Source organism: Heterocephalus glaber, unplaced genomic scaffold, assembly GCF_053883595.1.
Source record: "Heterocephalus glaber isolate CG9 unplaced genomic scaffold, H.glaber_assembly_v1.0 deba00001586, whole genome shotgun sequence".
Lineage (NCBI taxonomy): Eukaryota > Metazoa > Chordata > Mammalia > Rodentia > Bathyergidae > Heterocephalus > Heterocephalus glaber.
Genome location: NW_028258364.1, coordinates 20,196,598 through 20,224,149, shown reverse-complemented (window position 1 = coordinate 20,224,149; position 27,552 = coordinate 20,196,598). Strand labels below are relative to the sequence as shown.

Here is a 27,552-nt window from a genome sequence, read left to right as displayed (position 1 = left end):
ACCTCCTTTGTCTGCACTCTCTCACAGAGGCCTCACACTTGGGCCACTATTTCCCTTCCTTAGTTGCCTCTGGGTGAGGTAGCAGGCAACTTGCACAAACTCTGTGCCTAGGCCTGTTCAAATCGCTCTTCAAGCACAAGCCTGCTGACCCTGCCTCGCCTGTTCTGTGCACAACCACTGTGAGCTTTCACTCAGTTTCCCCATATTTCCTCCTCCTCATGACCAACCCCGGTGCTCCCCCATATACTCCTACCACCATCATGGCATGCCCACCTCCTGTTTCTAGGAAACTGTGAATAAAAACTCCTTCTTCATGACAGCCATTCCCATGTCTGCATATATGATGGCCATGAATTCTGAATATATTTTAAAATCCTGTCTCATGGGGTGTGTTGGGGATTCTCAACTGGGAGTGATTTCAGACTCCCAGAGGACATTTGGCCATGTCTGGTGACATTTTGGGGGGAGATGGTGCTACTTGCATCCAGTAGGTAGAGGCCAGGAATGCTGCTAAATGTCCTACAAACCATGGGCAGCCACCTGAATTAAAGAATCGCCTTACCCAAAGTGTCAAGTCTGAGAAACCTTGGGTTACTGTAAGGATTCACTGAGGTGAAGAAAGTGAAGCGCTTGCTACAGTGATTTTCCATCTATACTAGAATCACCTGGAGGACTTATTAAAATGCATATTGCTGGCCCACTCCCAGGTTTTTTGTTTTGTTGTTTTGGTACCAGGGATCGAACTCAGGACCTTGTGCTTTTGAGGCAGGCAGCAGAACCACTGAGCTAAATCCTTGGCCCCACTATTTTGGTTTTTGAGACAGGGTCTTGCTACTATGTGGTTCAGGCTGAATTTGAATTCGCTATGTAGCCCAGGCTGACCTCAAACTTGGGATGATCCTCCTGCCTCAGCCTCCCAAAATCTTGGGTTACAGGCATGCACCACCATGCCCGGCCTCCCAGGGTTTCTAATTCAGGGAGTCTGGGATAGAATTAGAGAAATTGCATTTCTGACAAATCCCAAGGTGATGCTGATTATATTGAAACCATATTTTGAGAATCAATGACTTAATTCACAGCATTCAACGAATGAAAGTTATCACATAATTATTATTTTATCAGGTCAGAGACTAAACCTTACACCTCATGCCCCCCACATTACTGGGATATATGAGACAGACACTCATTAAAATATACTGATAGCTATCTGACATTGAAGCATTACTCAGTGGCAAACTGCACTTAATAAGTTACACTTGTGACTAGATTAGGAACCATTCTAGTTAGGAATATGTTCTAGCTAGCCATTGCTGCATAACAAATCATATGGAAACTTAGTGGCCTAAAATACCAACGCTTTCATGATATGTCATTATTTTGTGGGTCAGAAATTCTGGCAGGGCTTGGCTGGCCTAACTGCTGTTTCAGGAGGCATTGCTGCAAGCATTTTGAAGAAGCCACTTCGCTGACAGGTGGGCTGGCTCATTCCTATGACAGATGCCTGGTGGGATGGAGAGAAGGCTCCACTGGGACCATTCCCAGGGGATCTGCCACGTGACCTCTCCAGTATGGCAGTCGCAGGGTGGCTGGACTCCTTCCATGCTGCTCAGGGTTCTGAGAAAATGCTGCAGCTCTCCAGCAAGGTGAAAGCTGTATAGCCTTTTATGATCCAGTCCCAGAAGCCCTATTTTTGCCTATTTTTGGTCTTCTCTTATGACTCTGAGTTGGAATAAATACCCATATACCTGCCAGAGTTGCCCAGTGTGGCAAAACCCATACTGAAATGCCCTTCCTTCTCACAGGTCCATTACCCAGCACGAAAAATCACCTCCCCTAAGGACTCATCCCAGAGGGCCTTGCTCTCTCCCATCGTAATCTACAGTGCTTGCGATACAGGTGTGCTCCTGGGGATGGGGACCTACACAACTAGATTCAAATATGATGGTCCTGTTGTCTCAGGAATCAGAGTGATGCATGCACACGTCTCCAAGGCAGCACACTGCGGACCCCCGCACCTTTCGATGGCTCATGTGTCAGCAGGAACCACATGATGACCTTAGCAGCAGCCAAGAATGATTTTGGTTGCATTACTCTGTGATTATCTACAAGGGAAAACAAAAGTCATTTAAACAGGCAGCCTGTGCTCTTCTGGCACAACAAAGGATCTCCTGGAACTCTTTTCTCTCTTTAAATGACATTATAATGCTACGCTTTGTTTTGTTTTCATGACTTTTATCATCACTTCTTAGCAGAGGCCCAAGTGGATTGGCTGGAATAAGAGGGGAAAAAATTATAATGATTCATCTGTACACATTTGTCCTAGTGGGAATTTGATATGGAGGAAATATTACAGGAATATTAAATTATAAGCCCTCACCACATTATTCTCTGGTCTATCTGAAGGCAGACACAAGGTACAAACATATGAGGCTGAAGGATGCCAGGGAAATTCAGTGATTCGTGAGCCCCCATCAGAGCACATGGGTTGTTTCTAGACTGGGTTGACATAACTCCTGTTTCTGACATTCTTGGTGCATCCTTTCTGAATCTTTAGTGAATTCTTTACCTCCATCCACCACCTATCATTCCTGCTTAAAGTCCTTCCCTTAGAGCAAAGATCCAGTAGCTCTCAAGAGGAGGGGACCCAGCAAGCCACACACTCAGTTGTCCTGAAGTCCTCTTGCAAACCCATCCCAACAAGGTGATCCCCACACCTGCCTTCCAGCCCTGACCCTTATCAGAGCAGACTGGCTCCTGAGGCCAGCACATCAGTCAGGATCTGACCAGGAAACGGAAACCACTGGAGAATCTGACACAGACTGGCTTTGCTGCAGGGTTTGATTATAACAGGGGATGGAGGAGCTAAGAGTTCAGCATGGGGGCCTGAGGATCCAGGACTGAGGCAAGCCAGTGGGAAGAGCAGAGGGGGTTCCTGAGCTCAGGGACACCTCACTTGATGTGTCATAGGATGGAGGTTGAATGTTTGCTCCCCCATTTATATGTTAAAATCCCGACCCCCAAGCTGATGGTATTAGGAGACAATTAGGTCAGGATGGTGAAGCCCTCATAAAAGGCCCAAGAGAGCTCACTAGTCTTTTCTGCTGTGATGTGAGGGTACAGAGAGAAAAGGGGGGCCCTCACCAGAACCCAACCATGCTGGTACTCTGACCTCTAACTTCTAGTCTCCAGAACTGTGAAATAAATTTTGGTTTCCGGTAAGCCTTTCTGTCTGTAGCGTCTTTGTTACAGCAGCCTGAGCTAACTAAGGCATTCCAAAAAACCACCTCCACTTGCCACCCTCCCGATGATGTTCCTCCCTCTTTCACATTCGCAGCCACAGATTTTTCTTTTTCTTTCTTTTTTTTTTTTTTGGTTTGGTACCAGGGATCGAACTTGGGACCTTCCGCTTGCGAAGCAGGCAGCAGAACCACTGAGCTAAATCCCCAGCCCCACAGCCACAGATTTTTATGCAACTGTACCTTTTTTCTCTTTGCCCATCGGGAAGGAAACAGATACTCTTCCTCCCCTAAGAACAGGACTTTGAGCGATAGAGCCTCGGAATTAACTGCACTAGGAAATGCAGTGAGTGGGTGTGGGTGCCCCTCAGCCTGTGGACAGCTGGAGACAAAGTAAGAGGTGCCGCTGCCAAGGGAGCTCCAGTCCTTGCTGCCTGGCTGCCTGTCTCTTCACAAAGGAAGAGAACAGAAAACCCTGGAAAAGAGCCATTTCTGGACTGCTCTAGCTCCTATGGAGAGAGGAGTTCACATGCAGGAAAGCAACCAGCAGAGTGATCTTTCCTCTCGAAGTTCAATATTCTACAGAAACCTGACATCTTAATTAGGAAATTGATGCCAGAATCCTCGAGAGCAGCTATAGGCGACATGCACCAACTGCCAAACTAGCATCTAAACCACAGAGGCAAATTTAGACCATGTGCAATACTCTCTCTTTGAGCTCTAATTACTTTACTCCGGATCAGTTTCTGGGAGCTACACCTCTTATGTTTGTGCTGAGCCTGACTCTAATAAGTTATGTTTTTCAAACCTATCAGACCTAACAGCTCCTTTTAATAACAAGTATTTTAATGTACTTTAATATCCTGAATAAATAAGCATAATTCATCTCATACTTATCCAAAGGAAAATCATTGCAAGGGGTTAACTCGTACAAAAGAGAAGATGCAGTATTATTTCTAACAAAATAATGTGCTTTTCAATATTCAAATGCTCATGGATGGCTACATTAGAAGTCACAGTCAGGGCCTGGGAACGTGATAGCTGCAGATGCAGCCCTTGCAGGTAGCTTTGCCATGGGTAAGGTGACTTTCTGAAATGGGGAACACCTCTTGGAAATACTTTGAATGCAGCAAAGTATAGCATTCTTCTTAATTTATGTGGTCGTGCAAAGTTCAGCCTACATTGACTCAATGCAAAAAGACCTCATATGAATTTTACAAACTGTCAGATCCTAAGTTCCAAAGACATTAGTCAGTTTTTAACCTGTAAGGATGTCCTAAAGGACACTCAAAAGTCATGTGGGATGCAGAATTTTCACCCACTAAACAGCAGTAGTACCTGCATCCTTGTGGCAACCAAAAAAAAAAAAACCCTTTGGGCTAGGGATTTAGCTCAGTGGTTTCGCCACCTGCTGTGCAAGCACAAGGACCTGAGTTTGATTCCCGCTACCAAAAAAAGAAAAAAAAATCCCCTTAAATTTCCAAAATGCCTTTGGGGGCACTGAAAATCATGTTCTAAATGTTTATTATCCAGCCTTTTTTAATGTTCTCTGGGTGTTAGGAATGATTTTAAGAGCTTTTTATGTATGAATTTGTGGGTAATTGTTTCCTTACCTCCACTGAAGAAGCTGAGGGACACGGAAGTCAAGTAGCTGTCTAAGGTCATAGAGCAAGGTAGGTGTGGGTGGGGAGCAAACCGGAGCAGAGGAGAAGCCACACTAACCATGACTGCTCCCTGTCTTTGTTTTCATCCTCATGTGGGGCACTTTTCAATGTATTTCCTAGGGACAGGGCGAGGGTCTCACAGTATGAAAAGCGCTCCCAGACAATCTCAGAAAACTCCATTTATTCTGTCCTGTTATTCCTTGAAAGCATGGAAATCCAGCAGCACCACTCAGAGGCGCCCTCAGAGCTTAGCTCCTGCTCCTCTGCTTGACCTTTCCCCAGTCTGCTTTTCAGCCACTGGTTGCTGACCTACTCCATCCACTCTAGCGATATGGTAACTAAGCTGAGTGAAAGAGGCATAATTTACTGCCTTCCTCTTGCTTTGCCAATTATCCTGTTTGAGCCTCGCTAATCTTCTCCTCACCTCTTCTCACCTCATGGAGCTCTTTGTTTGCTCTGTCAGACCACTGGGTCCAGCAATGATAACCTGCTTTTACTCCCACTGTCATCTGAAAGGCTCACGCTGCCAAATGGGGTGTTTCTGAAGCGATGAACTCACCTGTCACCCACAGTGGCTCAGCTCGGCTCGGGAGAGTTCCTGAGAGCACATCTAGAAGCCAGAGTCTCCCAGCTCCCTGCTAAGTCCTCCTCAGCTCCATATTAGCAAACTAGCTGGTCCCTGGGCAAGGTACTCATAGGCTCTGTGACACTGACAGTCCTAAATTAAGATGTGGATGACAAGGTCTCATTTTCCTTGGGGAAATGTCATTGTCAAATAAGTCAACGTAAGTCACAAGGTCTTTGAAAATCTACTAGTCACTTCAGCACTGAGCTCCACCAGAGCTTCCTCCAAAGATAACATCCAGCTGTGTGTGACATTCAGAGGGATGCAAATGCATCCCAACAGGATCATGCACACAATTTTAATTTGCATGTGCCTAAACAGTCACTCTCAGGGAACTTGCAAATTGATACTTTGGTATTATTTTCTTACGGGTTTTTCTCCTCTCCCCCTTGTCTCTGCTCCTTCTCCAGTACCCACTATGATGGAGTCCAACACTGCAGATTACAAACAAGGAGAGAGGAAGACATGAAGACAAGAAAAGAGAGAAAGCACAGTGTTCAAGGACTGTGAGGCAGTTCCTGAGACTGTAGTTCTAAGCCAGCAGGCCGAAGATAGGAGGTCTTCCAGATCAAACCATTTGAATCCCCGCACACAAACTCAGTCTTCGGGAAAGCACACTTAATGTCAATCAAGCCACAACTGGAATCCATGATGTTTTCCCAGTCATCAACAACTCTAGGTACTCATAATAGAGAACCCCATTTTGTCTCTTCTTCCCTTTCTCCCATCTAACATTCCTTCTACTTTTTCCTGAAAAAACAGAGGTGTTAGACTGATTCAAAACGTCTAACAGAGTGGGGCGTGGTGGCACACACCTGTAATCCCAGCACTCAAGAGGCCGAGGCAAGTTTGAGGCCAGCCTGAACTACAAAGCAAGACCCTGCCTCAAAAAACAGTCTAACAGAAATATTGATCAAGCTACATAGACATATTTTAAGCTCTCCCACCCAAGAAAAGAAAGCAAGGAAAAATAATATTGTATTAGTTATATCGGCAAATAAAATATTTTAATTCATCTTTCAGATGCTGCAAATTCAGCCTTTCAGTGAAGAGTGATTAAATTACTATCTAATAAGGAAGAATGGTACTTCTGAGTCATCTCTTTTGTTCTTTAATTCCCCTTCTGCCCGCTGGAGTCTTGACAGCAGAACCTAATCTTGTGGCTTCAAATATCACCAGTGTTTCTTGCCTTTAACTCTTTCCAAGCTCTGGCCACATATTTTCCAACTACTCTCTGACCATCTTCCCCAAGATGTCCCTCAACACCTCCAACTAGATGTGGCCAAAGCTAGGCTCACTTCCCCTAGGCACAAGCTCCCACCTCCTCTCCTATTCCCCAACCACCTCCATCTCATTCCTGGCCAGAAGTGACCCATTAAGGTATTTGCTTCTATTCTATTCCATGGTAGGATACATGGTGTATCTCAAGAGAGACCCAGACTTCATTTTCACATCTCTGTTCATCACATCATTTAGCAATGCCCTGCACAGTGGGGACTCTCTAAATATTTAGGTTATGAATGGAGAGGGCACTCAGTTTTCTGTGTTGGTGGTAGTGATATCAAAAGGACCTGAATGAATGAGGGAGGGCCCTACCATTACTCTAGAAAAGTCTGGGCTATGAGAAAGGTGGGTCATGGCTGCTTCAAATGTCCCACACAGTGCTACTCATTTCCAGTGTTCTACAAGGCATAGTCAACTGGCTGATGAGTGTTCATTGCATTCAGAAAGCTGATGGAACAAGAGGGTAATGGCATTTTCATTTCATTGGCCCTAGAGGCACAAAGATGGAAGCCTAAGTAGAGTGATATGTTACATAATCTTTCTGTCTGGTGTCATAGGCAACAGACCCCAAGTTGCTGCCCAGCAGGATGGCTGCAGACCTATGTAATGTTGATGAATGTTGGATGAAACGTGGAGGTCATTGTCTATGATCATCATTGCAGTTTTTCACTTCCCTACTATACTATGAGATCCCCCTCAACCCGCCCCAGCACTGAGAATTGAACCTAGAGCCTTTTCACTGAGCTACATCCCCGGTCTTTTAAATTTTTTAAAATTTTGAGATAAGGTCCTACTAATGCATTAGTAAGGTTCAAACTTGTGATTTTCCTGCCTCAGTCTCCTAGAGTACCGAGATTACAGATGTGTACCACCACGACTAGCTATACTATGAGCCTTTAAAGAATGATAATCTATCTGCATTATTATTTAACTCATTCATCTTTATAACTATGATCATTGTTAACCATGAAGTTCAACCTTAATATAGATCATAAATATAGATGAGGTTTAAAATACTCATGTAAGTCTAGGGGCTCCTAGAGATTTCTTGGTATTTTCTCTGTAGATCATCATTTCATCTACATATAAAGATTTTGCTTCTACCTTGCCAATCCTATCCTAATTGTGTCATTTTATTGCCAGACTATTTTGGTTTGGGGCTATGTTTCAAAGTTTAATAGACAGATGAAGAGTAGGCATATCTGCCCTTGTCCCCACTTTAGGGAGGAAGCATTGTATCTTCTTCATTCATATAAGGCATTCTCACTGGAAGTATGTCTTTAATCTGTTGAGAAGGTTCTGTTCTATTTCTAGTCTCCTGATAGCTTTTACCAGGAACAGCTGTAGAATTTAGTCCAATACTTTTTCTCCAACTAGTGACAGGATCATATGGCTTTTTCCTTTCCTCTGTTAAAATGATGACTTTTGGGGGTGGATCTTCCAATGCTGAACCAACACTGCCATCCCTATAATAAAACCACTTTCTACATACTGCCAGATCTGGCTTCTAATAGTTTGTTTTGTTAAACAAATTTCTATCTATGTTCATATTTTTTTCTTCTATTATCTTTATCCAGTTTTAGGATTAGCACAATGTTGAGTTCCTAAAATGAGGGGAGAAGTGTTCTCTTTTCTTCTGCTTTAAATGTTTGATATAATTTATCAGTTAAAATGTATATGAGGCTGTTGTTGTCATATGGGTAGGTTTTCAAGGTAGGAATATACTTTCTTTGATAGGTGGTATTCAAATTTTATATTTCTTCCAGAGTCAGTTTCATTAATTTGTCTTCCAAGGTACTTCTTAGAAGTTGTCAAATTTATTTCAGAACAGATTTTTGTAATATGCTTTCTATATACTTTTAAATTCTGTGAAATCTGTGGTAATGTCTCCTACATCTCGATAATTTTAAAAATGTATAATTGATATTGTGTAATAGGAAGTAAAGGTCTAAAGGAGCAGGGGAAGTGGGAGGGGTAGGGGAAAGGAAAAAAGGGAAAAGAAAAAATATGAGAAAAGGAAAAAATGGAAACAAAGTCTTTGCAAATAGGGAAGAGTGGAGGGGGTGAAGGGAGGGCAGGGGAAGGGGAAAAAAATAAGAACCAAGATACTCATGTAAAGGTACAAGATCCCAGTGATGAATGTAACTGTATTTTATACCTAAAGTGTACCAATAAACTTAATGGGGGAAAAATACTATGTAAGGAGACAAAATTACTAAGAAAAACTATTTTTAAAAGGAAGGGGATCAAGGGATCGGTGGAGGGGGGAAGGAGGGAAGGAAAGGGGATGAAAAAAGGAATTAAGATGTGCTATGTACATGTACTAACCCCACACAAGGAATGTTAACATTATGTGATACACATGTGTACTAGTCAAAACTACAATGTGAGAAAATAATATTAATCTGCTGAGTTTTTTGTTTTGTTTTGTTTTGTTTGCTTGTTTTTTGTGATACTGAGAACTGAACCCAGGGTTCTGCACTGAGATACACTCCCAGCCCTTTAAAAATTTTTATACTGAGACTCGGTCTCACAAAGATGTCCAGGCTGAGCTCAGAGGTGGACTCTTCCTGCCTCAGCCTCCGAGTAGCTGGGATTCCCCAGCTTAATCAGTTGTTGTTGTTTTCAGTGTTCACCACATTGGTCCTAGAATGAATTTGCTTCAACTAATTTTTTAAAGTTAAATCACAGCAGTTTTTAATCTCCCAGTATATTCTTTGGACCACATGTATCAGGATCACTTGGGATATATTATATATATGCATACAATAAAATAGCTTTCAGATTTATGTATCTCCATCCCAGAATGATTGAACATTATTCTTTGGATTGGATCTGGGAACTTACATTTTATTTATTTTTTTAATTTTATTTTATTGGTACATTTTAGGTATACAATATACTGACATTCATCATTGGAAATTTGCACCTTTACATAGTCTCTCTTGGTTCTGATTTTTTTCCCATGCCCTTGCCCTCCCTTCAACCCCTCCACCCTTCGCTATTTACAAAGACTTTGTTTCCATTTTTTCATTTTCTCATATTAATTCCATTCCCTTCTTTCCTTTCCCCTACCTTTACCACTTCCTCCTCCCCTTTGCCCCTTTTCTTCCTATTTCACATTATCTATTATACCATTTAGTCCTTATTTACACTTTCAGTTTCTCACACCAGAGAAACTATTCGGTATTTATACATGTGTGTCCTGTTTATTTCACTGAAGAGTGTCACCTCCATGTGCATCCATTTAGCTATAAATATCTCTAATTTCTCATTTTTTGTGGCTGAGTAGTACTCCATTTTATTTTTAAAAACCCCATTTTCTTTATCCAGTCTCCAGTTGATGGGCATTTGGGCTGTTTCCAAGTGTTAGCTATTACAAACTGTGCTGCTATGAACATGGGTACACATATATCACTGTGGCATGATTCTTTTAATTCTTTGGGGAAGATATCCAGCAGGGGAATAGCTGGGTCAAATGAGATTTCCAGTCCTAGTTCTTTGAGGTATCTCCATACTGATTTCCACAGTGCTTGCACCAGTCTACACTCCCACCAGCAGTGGAGCAGGGTTCCTCTTTCCCTGCAGCCCCACCAGCATTTGTTATTGGTTGATTTCATGATAGCAGCCATTCTTTCTGAGGTGAGGTGGAATCTCAGCATTGTTTTCATTTGCATCTCTTGAACGACCAGTGATGTTGAACATTTTTTCATATATTTATTTGCTATTTCTACTTCTTTGTGTGAGAAATGTCTGTTCATTTCAGATGCCCATTTTTGGATTGGGTCTTTAAATTTGGGAGGTCTGATTCTTTTAAGTTCTTTATAGATTCGAGATAGTAGACCTTTGTCTGAGGAACAGCAGGTGAAATTTTTTTTCCCACATTGTGGGTTGTCTCTTCACGCTGTTGGTGGTTTCTCTTGCTGTGCAGAAGCTTTTCAGTAAGAAGAAATCCCACTTGTTGATTGTGTTAGTTAATAGGCAACTGAGGTTTTGTTCATAAAATCTTTTCCTACACCAATGTCTTCAAGAGTTCTACCTAACCTCTGTTCCAGCTGGTTCAGCATTTCTGTTTTAATATTTAGATCTTTAATCCATTTTGATTTTAGTTTAGTGCATGGTGAGAGATATAGGTCTAGTTTTAATCTTTGCCAAGTTGAAACCCAATTTCTCCAGCACAATTTATTAAAGAGGCTATCTTTCCTCCAGTGAGGGTGTTTAGATCCTTTGTCAAAGAAGAGGTGGCTGAGTGTCTTTGGAGTTGTTTCTGCATCTTCTAATCTGTTCCACTGGTCCTCAGGTCTGTTTCTTTGCCAGTACCATGCTGTTTTGATCACAATAGCTTTGTAGTATAGTTTCAAGTTGGAGGTTGTGATACCCCCTGCCATGTCTCTGTTACCTAGAATTGCTTTTGCTATTCTGGGTCTCTTCTTGCTCCAAATGAATTTTTGGATTGTTTTCTCCAGGTCTGTGAAGTATGCTGGTGGGATTTCAATTGGGATTGCATTGAATCTATATAGCAGTTTTGAAGTATGGCCATTTTCACTATGTTGATCCTACTTAACCAGGAGCAAGGGATGTCTTTCCATTTCCTGATATCATCTTCAATCTCTCTTTTCAGAGTGCTATAGTTTTCAGAGAAGAGGTCTTTGATTTCTTTCGTTAGGTTGGTTCCTAGGTATTTCAGTTTTTTGGATACTATTGTGAAAGGAATTGTTGGCCCTATTTCTCTCTCAGTGAGTCTGTTGTTTGTGTAGAGGAAAGCTATTGATTTTTGTGTGTTGACCTTGTATCCAGCTACTTGACTGAATTTGGTTATTAAGTCTAGAAGACTTTTGGTGGAGTTCTTGGGGTCTTCTCTGTAGAGTATCATGTCATCTGCAAATAATGACAATTTGACTTCTTCATTTTCTATCTTTATTCTTTTATTTCTTTCTCTTGTGTAATTGTCATGGCTAATGTTTCCAAAACTATGTTGAACAGGAGTGGTGATAGTGGACATCCGTGTCTTGTTTCTGATTTTAGTGTGAAGGATTTCAATTTTGGACCATTTAGTATGATATTGGCTGCGGGTTTTTCATAGATGGCTTTTATCAGATTGAGGTAGAGACCATCTATTCTGATTTTTTGTAAGGTTTTTATAATAAACGTGTGTTGGATTTTGCCAAATGCTTTTTCTGCATCTATTGAGATGATCATATGGTTTTTGTCCTTGACTCTGTTAATATAGTGTATTACATTGATTGATTTGCATATGTTGAACCATCCCTGCATCCCTGGGACAAATCCTACTTGGTCAGAGTGTATGATCTTCTTGATGATCTTCTGCATTCTATTTGCCAGTATCTTATTAAGGATTTTTGCATCTATGTTCATTAGTGAGATTGGCCTATAGTTCTCTTTTTCAGTTGGGTCTTTCTCTGCTTTGGGGATCCTTGCTTCCAGCAATGAATTCAGGAGTATTGCTTCCCTTTCAATTTCTTTGAAGAATTTAAACAGTAGTGGCAGTAGTTTCTCTCTAAGAAATTATTTATTTCATTTTTTCCAGATCCTCTTTTGTTGCCAGTTCAGGGAATCCAGGTGGTTGAGTATCAGAGTGTTCCATCTCGTTTCCCTTTGGGGTTGCTGTAGGTGATCTGGAAGTCTGTTTTTGAGGCTTGTTTATGTGTCTTCTCATTTCGCTGGCAGGGGGGTGGGGGGTGGGGTGCTGTGCTACTGGCATCTGCACGGCTCACTTCCCCTGAGCTGGGAGCAGTGGTAAGGTGGCCCAGAGGGGGACCTACATTTTAAACATGGACTACAGGAGTGCTAAAGTAAATGAAAACTTCAAGACATTGACCTAAAATGACAAGTGAAAGGCCTGTCATGGAGGGAGCTGATATGACCCTGAAAGATAATTGTCCAAAAGACCAAGGGATTCTGTCTCTGAGTTCTATAAACATATGACAGATCACTTTCTGTCTCAGATGACTTAGAGCCAGGAAGCTGGTCAAGATAACCTCACAAGACACTTTCCAGATACGTAATGCTGTTAAACTCATGTTCTCCATCACCCCCTCAAGTTCAGTACACACAGGAACAAAACTCTGGCCCTGTCATTTCTCTACTAGTGATGAAAATGGCTTGAGTAGCTTGTCTTCCTTTTGTGTTTCTTTTTCTTCTGTTAACTAAACCAAATTTTGAATCCTTTTTAGTACAAGGGCCATGCCAGATGCTCACTGTGAGTCAACTATGTGTGAAGAGCTCACTACCCAAGAAGTGTGATGAGAGCTAAGTGGACAAAAGTTAGGAAGCAACTCTGCTAATCTTTAAATATGAAGTGTCCCCCAAAGAGGGCTCCATCCCCAGTGCAGCCATGTTCAGAACCTATGCTGGTAACCAAATCTTGAGGGCTCTAGCTTCATCAGTGGACAGATCCATTAATGAATTCATAGCTGAATGGGCTATTATCATAGCAGGCGGGGCCTAGCTGGAGGAAGTTGCTGGGGGTGTGTCTTTGAGGGTTTATCTGGTCTCTGTGGCTTCCTCTCTGATTCTTTCCCTTTCTGCTTCCCATCTGCCATGAAGCAAGCAGTTTTCCTGCACCACACCCTTCCCCCAGGATGTTCCTGCTAATTGTGGACTGAAAGGTCTGAAACCATGAGCCAAATAAACCTCTCCTGTAAGTTGTTTTTCTCAGGTATTTTTCACAGCACTGAAAAGCTCATGACTGCAAACTTCAAACACCAGAAGAGAGGGCATGGGATGATGTTTTTTGAGTGCTTGAAATGAATTTTATAAATAATACTACCAGGGTGTTCTGAGGCAATTGATCACTTCAAGCTGTGATTGGGATTTGAGCCCCATCTCAGAGTGGGGAAGATTGGGAAAGCCAGAAAGGACCAGGGAAGGTAGACCCAGCAACTTTCATGGCATGAGCAAATTTGAAATGAAGAGACATAGACCCATTTGACAAAAAGGGGCATTAGTAAAGAAAGGTTAGTAAAGAAAGCCAGGTCTGAGCTTTCTGGCGAGCTGTGTGAGCTGAACCTCAGCGCAGCTCGAGAGCTTGGTAGAAAGCAATTGCATGAGTAAATTGGAATCTAAGAGGATTTTGGACATTTTTCCTATAGAAAAATTGGAAAATTGTGCATCAAAATGTGTGGAAAAAGTGTCATTTTTAACAAGATTAATCAGATGGCAGGTTGGGGCCATGTGAAGTAGATAGGCCAGGTGGAAGGCCATTGCAAAGGACCACAAATGAAGTCAAAGAGACTTTAACGAAGGTTAGAGTATAGCAGGAATGAAAAGAAAGAAAGAAATGCAAGAGACATTACCAAATAAAGAAAGGACAATGGGCCAGACATAATGGCACACACCTGCAATCCCAGCACTCTGGGAGGCTGAGGCAGGAGGATCAGGTGTTCAAGCCCAGCCTGGGCATCTTAGCATCTTAATGAGACCCTGTCTTAAAATTAAAAATTTTTAAAAAGGGCTGGGACCATACCTCAGTATGACAGTGCTAGATTCAATCCCCAGTAATGAAGACAAAAAGGAAGTACAAGAGAACTCAGTGACCAATTGGAGACAAGTCTGTAAAAGAAACAGAAATCAAAGATGGGCATCCTTTCTAATCTTGTAATTATTGATCACCAGCCAGGCACATCCTTTGTAGACAAAGATGTTTCCTCTGTGGCTGAGCCTGGCCAGTGCACTTCTCCATTGACTGAATCAGTGTCAATAATGGCCCTGTCTGTGTGCATTTCCAACACTTCTCTACAGCTTCCTGATGTGGGCTGTGACCAGGCAGGGGTCCAATTCCACTTGTTGAAACCAAATAGAATCTAGAAAAAACAAAGCCATGGTAGCAGAGCTAAGTCATTTCTTGTAATAGCTGCCCTGTGATGAAAGTCCTCTGGACCAGACATGCATATGTAAAAAAAAATAAAAATATAGATATATAAAACAAAATATAGAGAGATGATAGATATGAATGGTAAGAGGATCATGTTTAGGAGGATGTGGTCAGTGTATGTGGTGTGCTATCACTTAAGAAGCTGAACTCTAGTTTCTACATTGAATTTGGTCCCTAAGAGGAGAAAAGGTGAGCTATTCTTGGAGCTTTGCTCAAGGACTCAGAGAGAGAAGAGAAAGTCTAGCCTGGGGCTCAGAGGGAGATTCATGTGTCCCCACTAAGACACTGCCAAAAGCACTTCTTCCACTTCCTGAATGAATGAATATGTGATAAAGTTTGCAAATAAGGAATTTGAAGTAATGAGGTCAAATCAGAGAGAGAGGTTGGATGACACCAACCTTGCAAGCCAGAGAGAAGGACAAATGCTTTCATTAAGAACAGCCTGATTACATGAATCGGATCTTTGGTGGGGGCAGTAAATGCCTTAACATCGCACTTAATCAAGAATCAGATGTTTGATGGAGCTAGAGATGTCTCCCAAACATCTGAAAACAGAAACTGGCCTCAAAGATAACCGAGGAACACTGCAGGAAGTGGTTGACAAGGATGTACTTTTGGAAAAAGAGCAAGATGAAACTTCAGTTCAGATACAGACAAACACTGCAGAGAAGCAACTAGTTAATAAGCCCTCTTCTCAGCCAGGTCTGGGCTTTCTGGAGAGCTGTGTGAGCAGAACCTCAATGCAGCTCAAGAGCTTGGTGGAGAGCAAGCACTCCAGCTGCCACCTTTGGGGACAGACCCTGGGGAGGGGGCGGCAGACTGAGAGCCAGGTGTGGTGCCATGAACTGTGTGAGAAGTGGCAGTGAGCAAGAGAAAGGAGACAGGAAAGGTTGGAGTACCCCATTCAGGCTGGGATTGGAGCTTCACCAGCTTGTCACCGGTCCCCTGACCAAGGGGAAGAGGCATATAGGAGCAGTCATGACACCAGAGTCAGGGATGCAATGCAGCAGCGGCACATGGATTCTTCTTGTGGGTCCAGAAGGCTACCACATGGAAAGAGGAGGAGAGAAACAATCACAGCAGTGAGGCCGACTGGCATGCTGCGCCAAGCTCTTTAGATGTGCCCTGTTCTCAGTCCTCACAGTGCATTATGGGAAGGAGGCAGTGCAGCAGCCAGGTTAAGTAACTGGCCCCTATTTACACAGCCTGGTTTTCCTCAGATGAGTCTCCCTTTCTTGGAGTCTGAAACAGAAAGCAGAGAAGGAAGAGAAGCTCAGAGAAGCTGACTCCCCCAGGCAAATGGCTTCTCCCAGAAACATTTATGCTCACAAACAGATGTCCTGCAAAAAAATCTGTGCACAGCTAAGTGAAAATCCCCTCCTGACCTTCCAGAGGACACCCGGATGGAGGCAAAGGGGAAAAATAAATTTGCTAAGTTTCAGATATAGCTATTGTCCTCACCATAAGCAAGAGCATCTTGGTAATGATGAAAAGCACTATAATTTTAACCTTGTTATTGGACTAAGCGCAATTTATGCTAGTGATGAAAGAAGAGGGAAAGAGATTTATGAGATGTAAGATAGAAAGATAAACTCTTGTCCCTTAGTGACTATTAGAAACGTTGCCAAAATACCATAAATGTGTGAAAGATGACATGATTATTTTGCATTTCCACTGGGCGTTTCCTGCATTGTAAGAATTTATGGGGGGCAGAAGTCCACAATAAACATGGTAGCACCAGTGAGGGATTGAGGAGAGCAAGTTGCAAGACGCCCAGGTCCTCAGAGGAAGAGACAGACACCACTGAGCAAGCTCCATTCTGGAGTGGGTACAGGGCAGGTGGCATTTGGCAGAGGACACACCCGGGTCCCCACGGTGCTACCCTGCTGGCCTCCTCTTTATTTCCTGTTTCAGCTTCCTGCTCTAGGCAGTTTCAGTAGCAATGACTCATCCCAGGTTCCATTGGGATTTGGTGTTAGCTTCTGGTCCACCACCAAATGTGGAAAAAGGTAGCCGAGGTGGTCCAAGGTGACTAGCTATGCCCATTCCCACACAGGCATAAGCTCCCAGGAAGTTACTGGCCCCTAGGAGCCTTGGTAGCTTTTATCAAAGAGAAAGAGACCAGGGAGAGACCAGAATGTGATGTAACTGAAACTAACTTGGAACCATTCTTGCAGATGGCCACTCTGGACTGGTTATCCCGGGAGGGACATCATTCACATCCGAATTTGAAGTTAGCAACAGCACAGGCTGCTAAGACAGGTTCTGGATGCAGGTAAGGTAAAGACCTAGGCTGAAGCAGAAGGTAAACCCTGGTGCTGACCTCTAGAGGAACTCGAAGCTTAGTTTTGGTGGGATAGGGGAGCTACTGGGGACATCAGCTAAAGGTTACCATCCTTCAAGGATAGCAGTCATTTCTCCTTACTCTGGAGCCAACAAAAGGGTTACGTGCCCTGTAGACCTGTCATATGGAAACCAACTGACTGGATTAGGATTTGCTTTCTGCAAGCTGGGCATCATGTCACTGGATCATAATTTTCCAATATAAATATTAAGAAAATTAGTTATAGAACATTTGCAAATCACCTAAGGAGCCCTGAGGGATGGTGCTGTTCAAACAGCAGCCACAGTCTTGTGAAGTGAGAGACAGGGAGTCCTTAAATGTACAGAAATGAGGGCCACATGCCAGAAGTGCTAGGTGTCATTATCCTGGCTTCCGTATCCCTGGTCAAGAGAATCCTTTAGTTGCTGTATTCTATATTTACATGTAGGCTGCAAATGAAAAAAAAAATTTTTTTCTACAACTCTAAATACTCTCTCTACTACAGAGAATGGTGACTGAAGCAAAAGTAAAAAATAGCTGCTCACATCACAATTGGAGAAAATCTAAATCTGAAAATGATCGTTTTTATTTGCCTGCTACCAAGTAAGGACACTGGGGGAGCAATGAGTCACCAGTGTCCTCAGATTTACCAGAGTCCAGCAGGAGGCGAGGGCATTCTTTCAGATGAGTTGTAGACGTTCTAAAATTGACATTAAACTTTACCCCTAATGAGTGGCCCCTAGGGCCTACCTGAGAAATGGGCCGAACCACTTCCAGAACCTTTCCAATAGCACTCCAGGGAATGATCTCAGTGCTTTCAGACTCTGAAATATATGGGAACCATGCCTCACCATCTGCAGAATACCCGAGGCTGTTAGAAGTACTTTCACCTACATTATCCCCATTGATCACATCTGATTCTCACAAAGTCTTCGAGGCAAGGTGTTTGTAAGTGTGTGATTGTCATATTAGAGCATCACTGAACTTTGGCTCTTTTTGTAGAAACAAGATGAATCACTACCCAGGAAGGGGGGAAGACAAAGGAAACTAGGAGATTTCCAGACTTAAGCTCCCTGTTAACATGTCACATGGCCCCTATAGCAACCACTGCTCTTAAAGTGCCAAGCCCCAGCAGAGAGGTGTAGGAGCTACTTGCAATCCAAGCATGTTTGCCTCTCTGCTATGCTTTTCAAAGACAGTTTAAAGAGAGTTAGGGGGATGTTCTGGTCTTTTGTTTGGAAATCTTCTCTGCTTGTCGTCTAGTTGTCTGCAGACTGCGAGATCGGTCTATTTGCTTTCAACAGATGTAACAACCTTTAAAACAAGCAGGATGCTAGGATGGCTGACTTCTTTTGGATGTGCAAAGATGTTTACCAAGCTTCTCATCGCTGACTTGAAAATTCTGCCATCTCAGTTGGCATGACACACCAAGAGTTTACCAGGGACTGCTGTCTGTTGGAAGATGTTTCAGAAGGTAGCTTAAGAAAAATGTCTCTGCTCTACAGTGCAGTCTGGCTAGCTGCTTCTCCCCGAAGGAGTCTCCACGAGCCGTACAAGGAAATCTGTATTATTCAAATTCCCCTGGGCAAACTGCCTCTGAGAGGCCACTGAGGAGTCCCCAAAGATGGAAGACATTCTTCCCTCGTATGTCCCAGTAGCCAAGCTGGCCCCGGATCAGAGGGCTCTCTCAAGTTCTGCACCCCAGGACAAATGTTCTCTGGAGGGCTGTGAATAAGTGCAATACGTTTTACATAGTAACTTATCATAGCAAATTGAGGAAATCAATGAATGAGGACGGCACCAGCGTTTCCCACTTCACTGTGCTAGGGGATGGAGTAAAAGGAGAAGGAAAGGATTTGCATTAAGCCAGAAAGCTTGCGCCTCTGTCTAAATTCTCACCCATCTTTGTGCCACAAATTTCACTGGGAACCGCGGCTCCTGCCAGAAAGCACCCCAGGGGCGAGCAGCTCAGGGAGCACTGGCCGCAGACCTTCTGCTCCTGCCTCCATCTCTAAGTGTTTGTGCATCTTTGGGAGGCATTCCTCTTCCATCTGCAAAATGAGAGGGCTGGACCAAGTAGTCTCCAAGGTCTCTAACAACTTGGAAAAATTAGGATCCTTTTAGTCAGGGGGAGCAGGGAGGTTGTGAAGCAAGACGAGATTAACCCGGTTAGTTGTAAAAGACCAGCCCTCCGGAGAGGGTGTGAAAACAACCCTTGCGATCGGCTGGAAAACTACAGGGAAAGAGAAAACCGAGTGTCATGAGAGGCAACATAAAATGGGGCACATGTAAGAAAGCTCACATCTGAAGCAGAAGAGTCAGGCTTTTGAACCGAAGCAGTGCCCTATTCCGTTCTACAATCTCCCCGCGATAATGCAGCACCTTTGCACACAATTAAATGTCAGCCACAGAAAACATTTTCCTTCGCTTTGTTGTTCCAGAACGGGATTCTTTTGTCCTCAATATAATGGATATGCAGAAACAATGATAGAACAGAGATTTTTTTTCTAAACCGATGACAAACACACTGCTGCTTTCTCCCTCCCTCCCTCTCTCCCTCCCTCCTTCCTCCTAATCCCCACCCTCCAAAATAAATCATTGTTCCAAAAAAAAAAAAATCTCATTGTCTATTGTCCGCGGAGATCAAAATCTGCCTAGGAACAGCGCGGGCGGGCGGGCGCCGCAGCGCGCGGAGCCGCCGGTAGGTGGCGCACGAAGGCAGCGCAGGAGGGTAGCCCACCGCCCCCTCTCGCCGCCGCCGCCGCCGCCGCCGCCGCCCGCCCCCTCCTCGCGTGCTAACCGCTGGATCCTCTGCCGGGACTTCGGTTCTGGGGAGCGAGGACGGGGACGGGAGGCGGGGAATCCAGATCCGTACACACAAAGCCTCCGGGGGCTGGGCGGTCGGGAGCGGGGCGCCCTCCCCCGGCGCGGAGCCACCCGCGGGCCGTGGGGGGACCCGGCGGACGCCCCGCGCCGCCCCGCCCCGCCCCGCCGCTCCTTCCCCGGTCCGCGCACCGGCTCCCCTGTGCCGGGCCCGCGCGCCTCGCCGCCTCCGAGCACTTGCCGCCTCCGAGCACTTGCCGCCAGGGTGGACGCGCCACGGGGTCGCGCTCCCGACCTCTGGTGGAACAGGGCGATCGGAGTCCCCGAGTGAGAGGCCCGGGTGGACGAGAGCTCCTGTACCGGTACCGGGGCTTTGTGACCTTGAGGAGGTTACTCCGTTCTCCAGGCCCCGCTCCCCAGCTCTCCGAGGCGGGCTATAAAACTCAGCTCACGGGGATGCTGAGAGGATTGTTTCAAAGTGGTGCTTAACTTAGCAGCAGGCCTGGTGGAGAAACTGTCCTCATTAACAAGCCGGCGCGCGGTGGAGGAGGAGGGAGACGCGCGCTTCGCCCCCAGAACTGGCCTCCGGGTTAGGGGAGGAGGCAGGATCCCAGCTGCCAGCAGGACGTCCCCTCTGCCCCCTGCCCCAGCCCTCCTCCCCGCCTCCTGCCTGCCCTGCCCTGCCAGGGCCGCCTTGAGGCCTCCTCCTCTCCTTCCTCTCCCTGCGATTGATTCATTCTCTAGCGATTTATGCCCACTTCTCTGTTGGGACGCTCAGAGTTGCTTCAGACTCATCCGGTTGGAATCCTGACTCCCCCACTTGCTAGCAGAGAAGCTGGGCAAGTCTTTTAGCCTCTCTCTAAAATCTGGATTGGAGGCCATGTATATAAACGGCCTGGCAAGCACTGTCTCTTCAGTAAATTTAAAATTTTAAATTAGATGTAACTTTTTTTGATGGTGGGGGTACTGGGGATTGAACCCAGGGCTTTCACTTTGAGCTACATCCTGCCCTGCCTCAGCCTCCCAGAGTGGTAGGATTACAGGCATCCACCACCAACCTTGGCATACATTGGACTATTTTGCAGAAAACAACAGAAGTTCTCTGGGATTTCCACAGGTATCCACCAAAGGTAAAACCAACAACTGCTAACAATTAGCCTCCCTACTCCCATCTGAGTCAGCAAGGTTATTTCCCCTCCAGGAAAAGAGCAGAAATCCAGTGAGGCCGCATTCTCCCCAGAGCTTCTCAAGTATAACTCAGACGCTTAAACAGCCTTATTAACTCTTTGGGGCCACCGCATGCCCACTTTAGAGCAGTCCTCCAAGAGGAAGACTCTTGCAGGGTGGGGCTGGCTTTGAAGTTGCATTCTAAGCCATGACTTGCACCTGACTGATTGGGGACCCCGAACTCCCTCACATGTTCTCTGCACCCCAAGCACAAGTGCAGCAGCTGGAGGGTACCACGGAGTGCCACCTGCCTGGCAGGTAGAAATCAGGAGCTCTCGCCCTTGCCTAAAAGGGGCTCAAGCATTTCCTTGGGCAGCAGACTTGTGGAGTACTTGGAATTCAGGTTTTGGGCTGGTGGATTCCCATAGTCACTTCCTGTGGCAGAGGCAATAGTAGGCAGCTGTGGTGACCCTGAGCAGCTCTGGCCCCTTGGTGCCCATGTCTTTGTCCATTTCTCCCCCTTTCCCTATTAAGCAAGACTAACGCATCCAGCCCAGTGAATATTGCAAAGTGACAGTGTGACTTCAAGGCTAGCACATACAAGAAGACGCCATGGCTTCTTCCTTGCTCTCTCTTGAATGGCCCATTATGGAGAAAGATGAGTACCTCATCAGCGGAGCACCCTGTCATGAGAACCCTCAGGCAGCCAAATGGAGCGGGCAAGGTATCCAGAGTTGGTGGCCTCCTGCCATCGGCCACGAGCTACTCACCAGCCTCAACAGTGAGCCATCGTGGAAGCAGGTCCTTTAATGTCAGTCATGCCTCCCATGTCACTGTAGCCCGGCCAACATCTTGGCATCACGGAGATCCTGGACCACGTACATACAGTTAAGGCACCCCTAAATTCCTGAGCCACAGGAAAACTGTGAGATACAAAGGGGGGAAAATGGGCGTGTTTAATGCACTACAGATGACTAACACAGCAACACTCAAAAGAGCCACAAGGCTTCTGGTGGCCAGAGTTTGTCTGGCCTCTAAAATCCCCTCCCTGACTGCCCCAGAAAGGCTGTAAACTGCCAAGGATCTCAGAGACACTTCTCGGGTGTCACAGAGCAGTACTGAGCCAGCAGCAGCCCTGACGTTTGTTTGCAGAGAGGGTGGAGTAAGAGCCCTGCAGTCTTTCCCTGGCCGCACCTTCTCCGCAGAATCACTCAGCCCTGGTGCAGAATTGCCAGCACCCTCACCGCTTTGGGTTGTTGTGCGTGTATCTGCCCCTGTGTGCTGGTTTCAGCAGGACAAAGGGAAGTGTGAGGGGCAAAGTGGGCAGTCTTCACGGTAGATGCAGGTGGGTGGCGGCAGGTCACTCTGAGGACCTGGTGTGAAGGCCAAAGTGATCAGGACACTCGGCTTCTTTCTGAACCCTCTGTGGTCATTTCCAGGACCCCTCACCTGTAGACAGAACAGTGTCGCTGACTCCACGTCCCTGGCAGTGGCAAGCTCATTCTCAATCACCAACTCTCCGCAGTGTTTCACCTCTCACGCATTTCCACATTAGGCCCACTTAGGAATCACGTGTTTAATCCAAACAGAATTAAAACAAATTACTAGGTACATCTAGGGCCAACCAAATGCTACTTGAAATCCTATCCTTTCATGAAGTTATCTGCCAGTCAGTATGATTAACTCATGCTCTTAACCATATCTAAGATTTCTGGATGTTTATAGGTTCAGCTGGAGGTCTAGGGCTGGTATGAAGCCTAAGACTCCCTAGCACAGGGCTCTCATGGAGGTGGCTTATCACTTCTTAAAAAAACCATCCTGATCCCCTGAAATTCATCTCTTATTTTTGATGTGATACTGTCACAATTTTTAATTTTTTTTTTCAGAAAGTTTTATTCCCACTGTATTTTTTAGACCCAAAAACGTTTACTTAAGGTGAACAAACAGCGTACACAAGTGCTGGAACTGCTTTTTCACTGAGACCCAAAAGGGACTGCCTAGCACAAAACTATACAATTACCACATTTATTGTTTTCCATGAATTTTTGTCAAGTTTGTTTATCTTACTGTTAATGCAATGATACTGCAATCCTTGAAAAAGAATTCTACTTGTGCTGAAGAACACATCTAGATAAAAATGGAAAACAGAGCTAGCTCTTCTTTGGGAAGGAAAACCAACTCGTGCTTTACAGGAGAACATGGCACTGCCTCTTTTCCCTTTATAGTGCCAGAGTGTTCCTGACCAAAGGCCTCCAGCCATTATCAACTTGTCATCTATTTTTTGATGTGATTTCTAGTTTCAGGACCCTGCTTTCCTCCTTCTTTCTTCCTCGTGCATCTAGTCACCGGTGGCTTCTGCTTTGGTCCTGTCACATTCAGTGTGGCCTGCTCCACCCCCACCCCCGGAGAGGTCACCGCAGTGACCACGAACCAGACAGGCAGGGTCATTTTCCACCCACAGGACCAGAGGGAGACCTCAAGGATCCACCCACTGCAGACAGGCACAAGGGAGATCTTATTCCAAATGATCTGGAAAGAAAGAGATACGCTCTCACTAGATAGCCAAGCCCTGGATATTATTTAAAGAACAAACAAAAAAATGTGTTTTGTGACTGGGATTTCTGATGATATAGTACACAAGTGGCAACATGTGACCTAATCAAATAGCTATATATGGCTTAGAAATTTACATATCTCAACAATTGACCTTGTCGTGTAAAGAAAAGAAGGAAACCAAGGTACAGTATTTGTGCTCTCTGGGAAACAATGGAGCAGACTGTCCCTATAGTTGTCTTCCAGCCAAAAAATTCTCCAGTTTAGATTCTACAAATGACTTTAATCTGATTTTAATATTCATTCATTTATCCAAACACTAAAAAATTCTTTAGGTGCCAGTATATACTGAATATATATATACATCCACCTTGATTAAAAAAAATAGTTTACAGATAACCAACCCACAAGCAAGTATAGATATACTTGCAAACTGCATATACTTTGGGAAAAAATTAAATGGATTCAGAGGCAGACAATAATCATGTGCATGCTCTTTAAATTTAACATTTAAATGAACATCTGAACAATTTATTTTTTTAAAAGTCTATGCTAGCCGTGGGAGTGTTGATACTCTTGGAGGTGGGGAGGTATAAGCAAAGGCCCTGAGAAGGGAAAGGGCAGAGCCTATTGAAAGGACAGAACATCATGGATGCAGACCTTTGCAGAGTGGAGAACATGATAGAATCAAAGGCTGTCCGAGTGTGAATGGGGGAATCTGGTCTGGCCACCCAGCCAGTTCTTAAATCCCCTTCACAACATTCCCTTGTACAACCAGCATGTACTTGAGTGTCTCTCGTGAGAGGGAAGAGAGTACCTTCTGAAGTATCCATGCCAATTTAGTTAAAAAATAAGAACTTGTTCCAACTTAATGAAACTGGAACTGAAATCATGAGTTATAGTTGCAACTCTGCACCCAAAGAAAATTTCAAGTTGAAAAGAAAGAAGCTGTATTTATCGTTCTTATTATGTGGGTGCCAAGGACAGACTGCAAGATTTTCCAGTTCATCATTCTTTTCAAAGGGGAAAAAAACTGGAGACAGATAAAATAGCTCCACACGTGTTCCACCACTTTTTCATGGTAGCAAACTTCAGGCAGTGTCTCAGCAAACCAGTGAATGCACAGTAAGGTCATTTGTGCCCTTGCAGGACAGCCAGGTGTTTGGGCTGCATGGTGAGGTCCTTGGGGTGGGTACATCATGCAGAAGACTTGCACCAAATCCACCAATTTTACAGAAGTCCTTGATAATAAGCGTTGGTGTACACATAGTCAGTTATTGACCCGATTAAAGGAGCTGAATGGGATCTGGAAAGAACCTGCCAGTTATTTGCTGGTATTCTCCACACCACAAATAGTTTGAGGCGGACGTGAGTAATTATTTTTTCCAGAATACATAAAGAAGCCTAAATGTCCTGGTCTTAGGGAGATATTTCCAACTTCACAATCCACAGGAGATGTTCTTCAAGTCATCTATGAATTTTTTCTGTTGTGACCTGTTGAGCCACCCTACTTACAACTGCCTTCAAAGAATTTTGGCTCATCTTTCAAAGTTGTAATATTGGTAAGGGTGTGAAAAGTCAGAAAGTTGACCAAAATTAAATGCTAACCCACACAATGAAAATCTGTTTGGTAGCCAACGAATTATACCACAAAAACACAAGAAAAAACCTCCATTGAATTTCACTTCTCAGGTGAAAATAATAGCCCAGAAATATCAAAACAATGGACAAATAAATCCCCAAATCTTCAGAATATCTTGATAAATAAGGCTGGCAGGTAGAATATGATGCTCATATGGCACCTGGTTCTAGACCAAATGAAATAAAAATTTATAGACCAGTGCCAGAAATATCACACCAAATGTCTTAAGCCATTTCACGTGGATCACCTTTTAGATGTGCTGCATGTTAAAAGATAAGAAAGACTCACTAACATACTGGGGGAAGCAGCCAGCCCACCAGGGTTACTGGGGACGTCAGTGGCTTGGCCATATGTCAAGAGGGAATGAGAACAGGATGCCCTTAAGTTTCCCTGTGTTGAGCTGAGGTAGGACAACTCCAAGGAGTGATCCGAAGAACCTCTTCTAACCTTCTAAGACTTACGGAAGCAACATTTTCATGAGGACTTCCGGCTCTGTCCAGCAGCAAGGAGAAATGGAACAGATCTTTCAGACCAGAGGCATCTGACTGCTGGCAGCAGGCTACAGACCATCTGGAGGGAACAGCCAACCCTGTGGGCAAGGACTGAAATCATAAGCCACAGGTTAGTCTTTGCCCTTTAGTCACCCTAGAAGCAACTGTATGGGGATAATCATCAAAGCTCTTATATCTGATTGTATGAGTATGTACACTCCCTGACAGAACAGTGCCTGGCACATGTAAGTACTCAGTAGATGTTATATTGTTACCAGTTTTTGTGGCTGCTCACATGTTGCCTTAACATATGTGTTCATATTTCTGCAGTTTATTACTGGTAACTGAAAGCAAATCGTTAAGAATTTTAAGCATCAGTTTCTTCCTCTATCAAACACAAAAACTAATGTTTCATAAGCTTTATGAAGATTAACAAGATAATGTCTTAGTCACTTTCCCATTACTAGGACAAAATACCCAAACCCACAATTTAAAGGAGGAGAGGTTTATTTGGCTCGCAGTTTCCAAGGGGTTCAGTCCACGGCTGGCTCCAAAGCAGAAATGCCTGGTAGAAGGGCCTGGCAGAAGAGAGCTGTTCAACCCACGGCAGTCAGGAAGCAGAGAACAGATGGAGGAGCTGGGGATAAGCGTACCCCTTTCAGGTCACGCCGCCAGCAACCCACCTCCAGCCAGACCCTATCTTCTAACAGCAGATTTGGCTGTGAACTCATTAGTGGATCCACCTACTGATGAGTGATCTAATCACCTTCCAAGCACATGAGACTTTGGGGGCTATTTTAGATTTAAACCATAGCAAATAATTAGCATAAAGCACAATGACAAGGCCTTGTATGCTGTTGGTGCTCAATAAATGGTACTTATCATTAAGTCCTGATGGCCTGGGATTTCAAAGTTTCTGCTCTGACAGATATTCCATATCTCTCCTGCTTGTGGCTATTGAGCACATGAGAAATAGCTCGTGCTACTGAGGGACTCAACATTTAATGTTATTTAACTTTAATTTATGCACAAATGGCTTGTAGTGAATGTATGGAGGCTCATAGACTGGGTTGTTCTGGCCTTCTCGTGTCCTCCCATATTCTTTCTATCCACCTCATTGCCTATTAGTTTCTCTACCAGGATTCTCCCAGGAGTAAAGAGAGGATAAAAGCCCAGGAATTGGCAGGTTGGCATCATGGCATAATAGAAAGAAGAAACATCAGTGATTCTAGAAAAGACCATTTCATACCCATAACTCTTGGGCAAATCATTTAATGCTGTCTTCAAAGCAGATGTTTGATACTAACATGACTTCAAAGGTCCTGCTCACTCTGTGATCACTATAGGAAGAAGGCCAAGAACCACTACCTGAATTTAGGTTATTTCTCAGGCACCATGGGTTGCATTTAGCTCTGTTAAGTGTCTTCCAGTTTAATGGTGAGTTATGTAAATGTTGGTAGAAAAACAAATACAAGTGAATAAGCACAGTTAAAAAAGAAACTGAGGGCTGGGGATTTAGCTCAGTGATTCTGCTGCCTGCCTCACAAGCGCAAGGTGCCAAGTTCGATCCCTAGTACCAAAAAAAAAGAAACTGAAACCAAAGAGAAATTAACCTTGGTACAAAGAAAAAGGATTTTGATGAGAAAGGACATATGTGTTTGAGGACAGAGTGCTCCTGCTGCACCACTGTGTGGATGCCATATGTGGCCTCGCAATCCTGTGGGTTACAGTGGAGAGGGCTAGGGAACAGTTGACTGATAAATGATAAAGATTGTGGGCACATTAAACCCTTAACATGATTCACTGTCTCCTGTTGTGTACAAAACCTACAGGAAATTCTGCAGAACAGG

At 44.3% G+C, this 27,552-nt stretch overlaps 1 long non-coding RNA gene across 1 annotated transcript in view; it reads right to left on the bottom strand.

The window, feature by feature from the left end:
* The window catches only part of LOC110343948 (uncharacterized), a 34,617-nt gene extending 8,806 nt beyond the window's left edge, over nucleotides 1-25,811 (bottom strand). The window contains exons 1-2 of the long non-coding RNA XR_002386210.2: nucleotides 25,673-25,811; nucleotides 21,787-21,939 (exon numbers count right to left, since the gene is read on the bottom strand). This is a non-coding gene — a long non-coding RNA (uncharacterized LOC110343948). The remainder of the gene's footprint in view (nucleotides 1-21,786; nucleotides 21,940-25,672) is intronic.
* Between the last annotated feature and the right edge of the window lie 1,741 nt (nucleotides 25,812-27,552).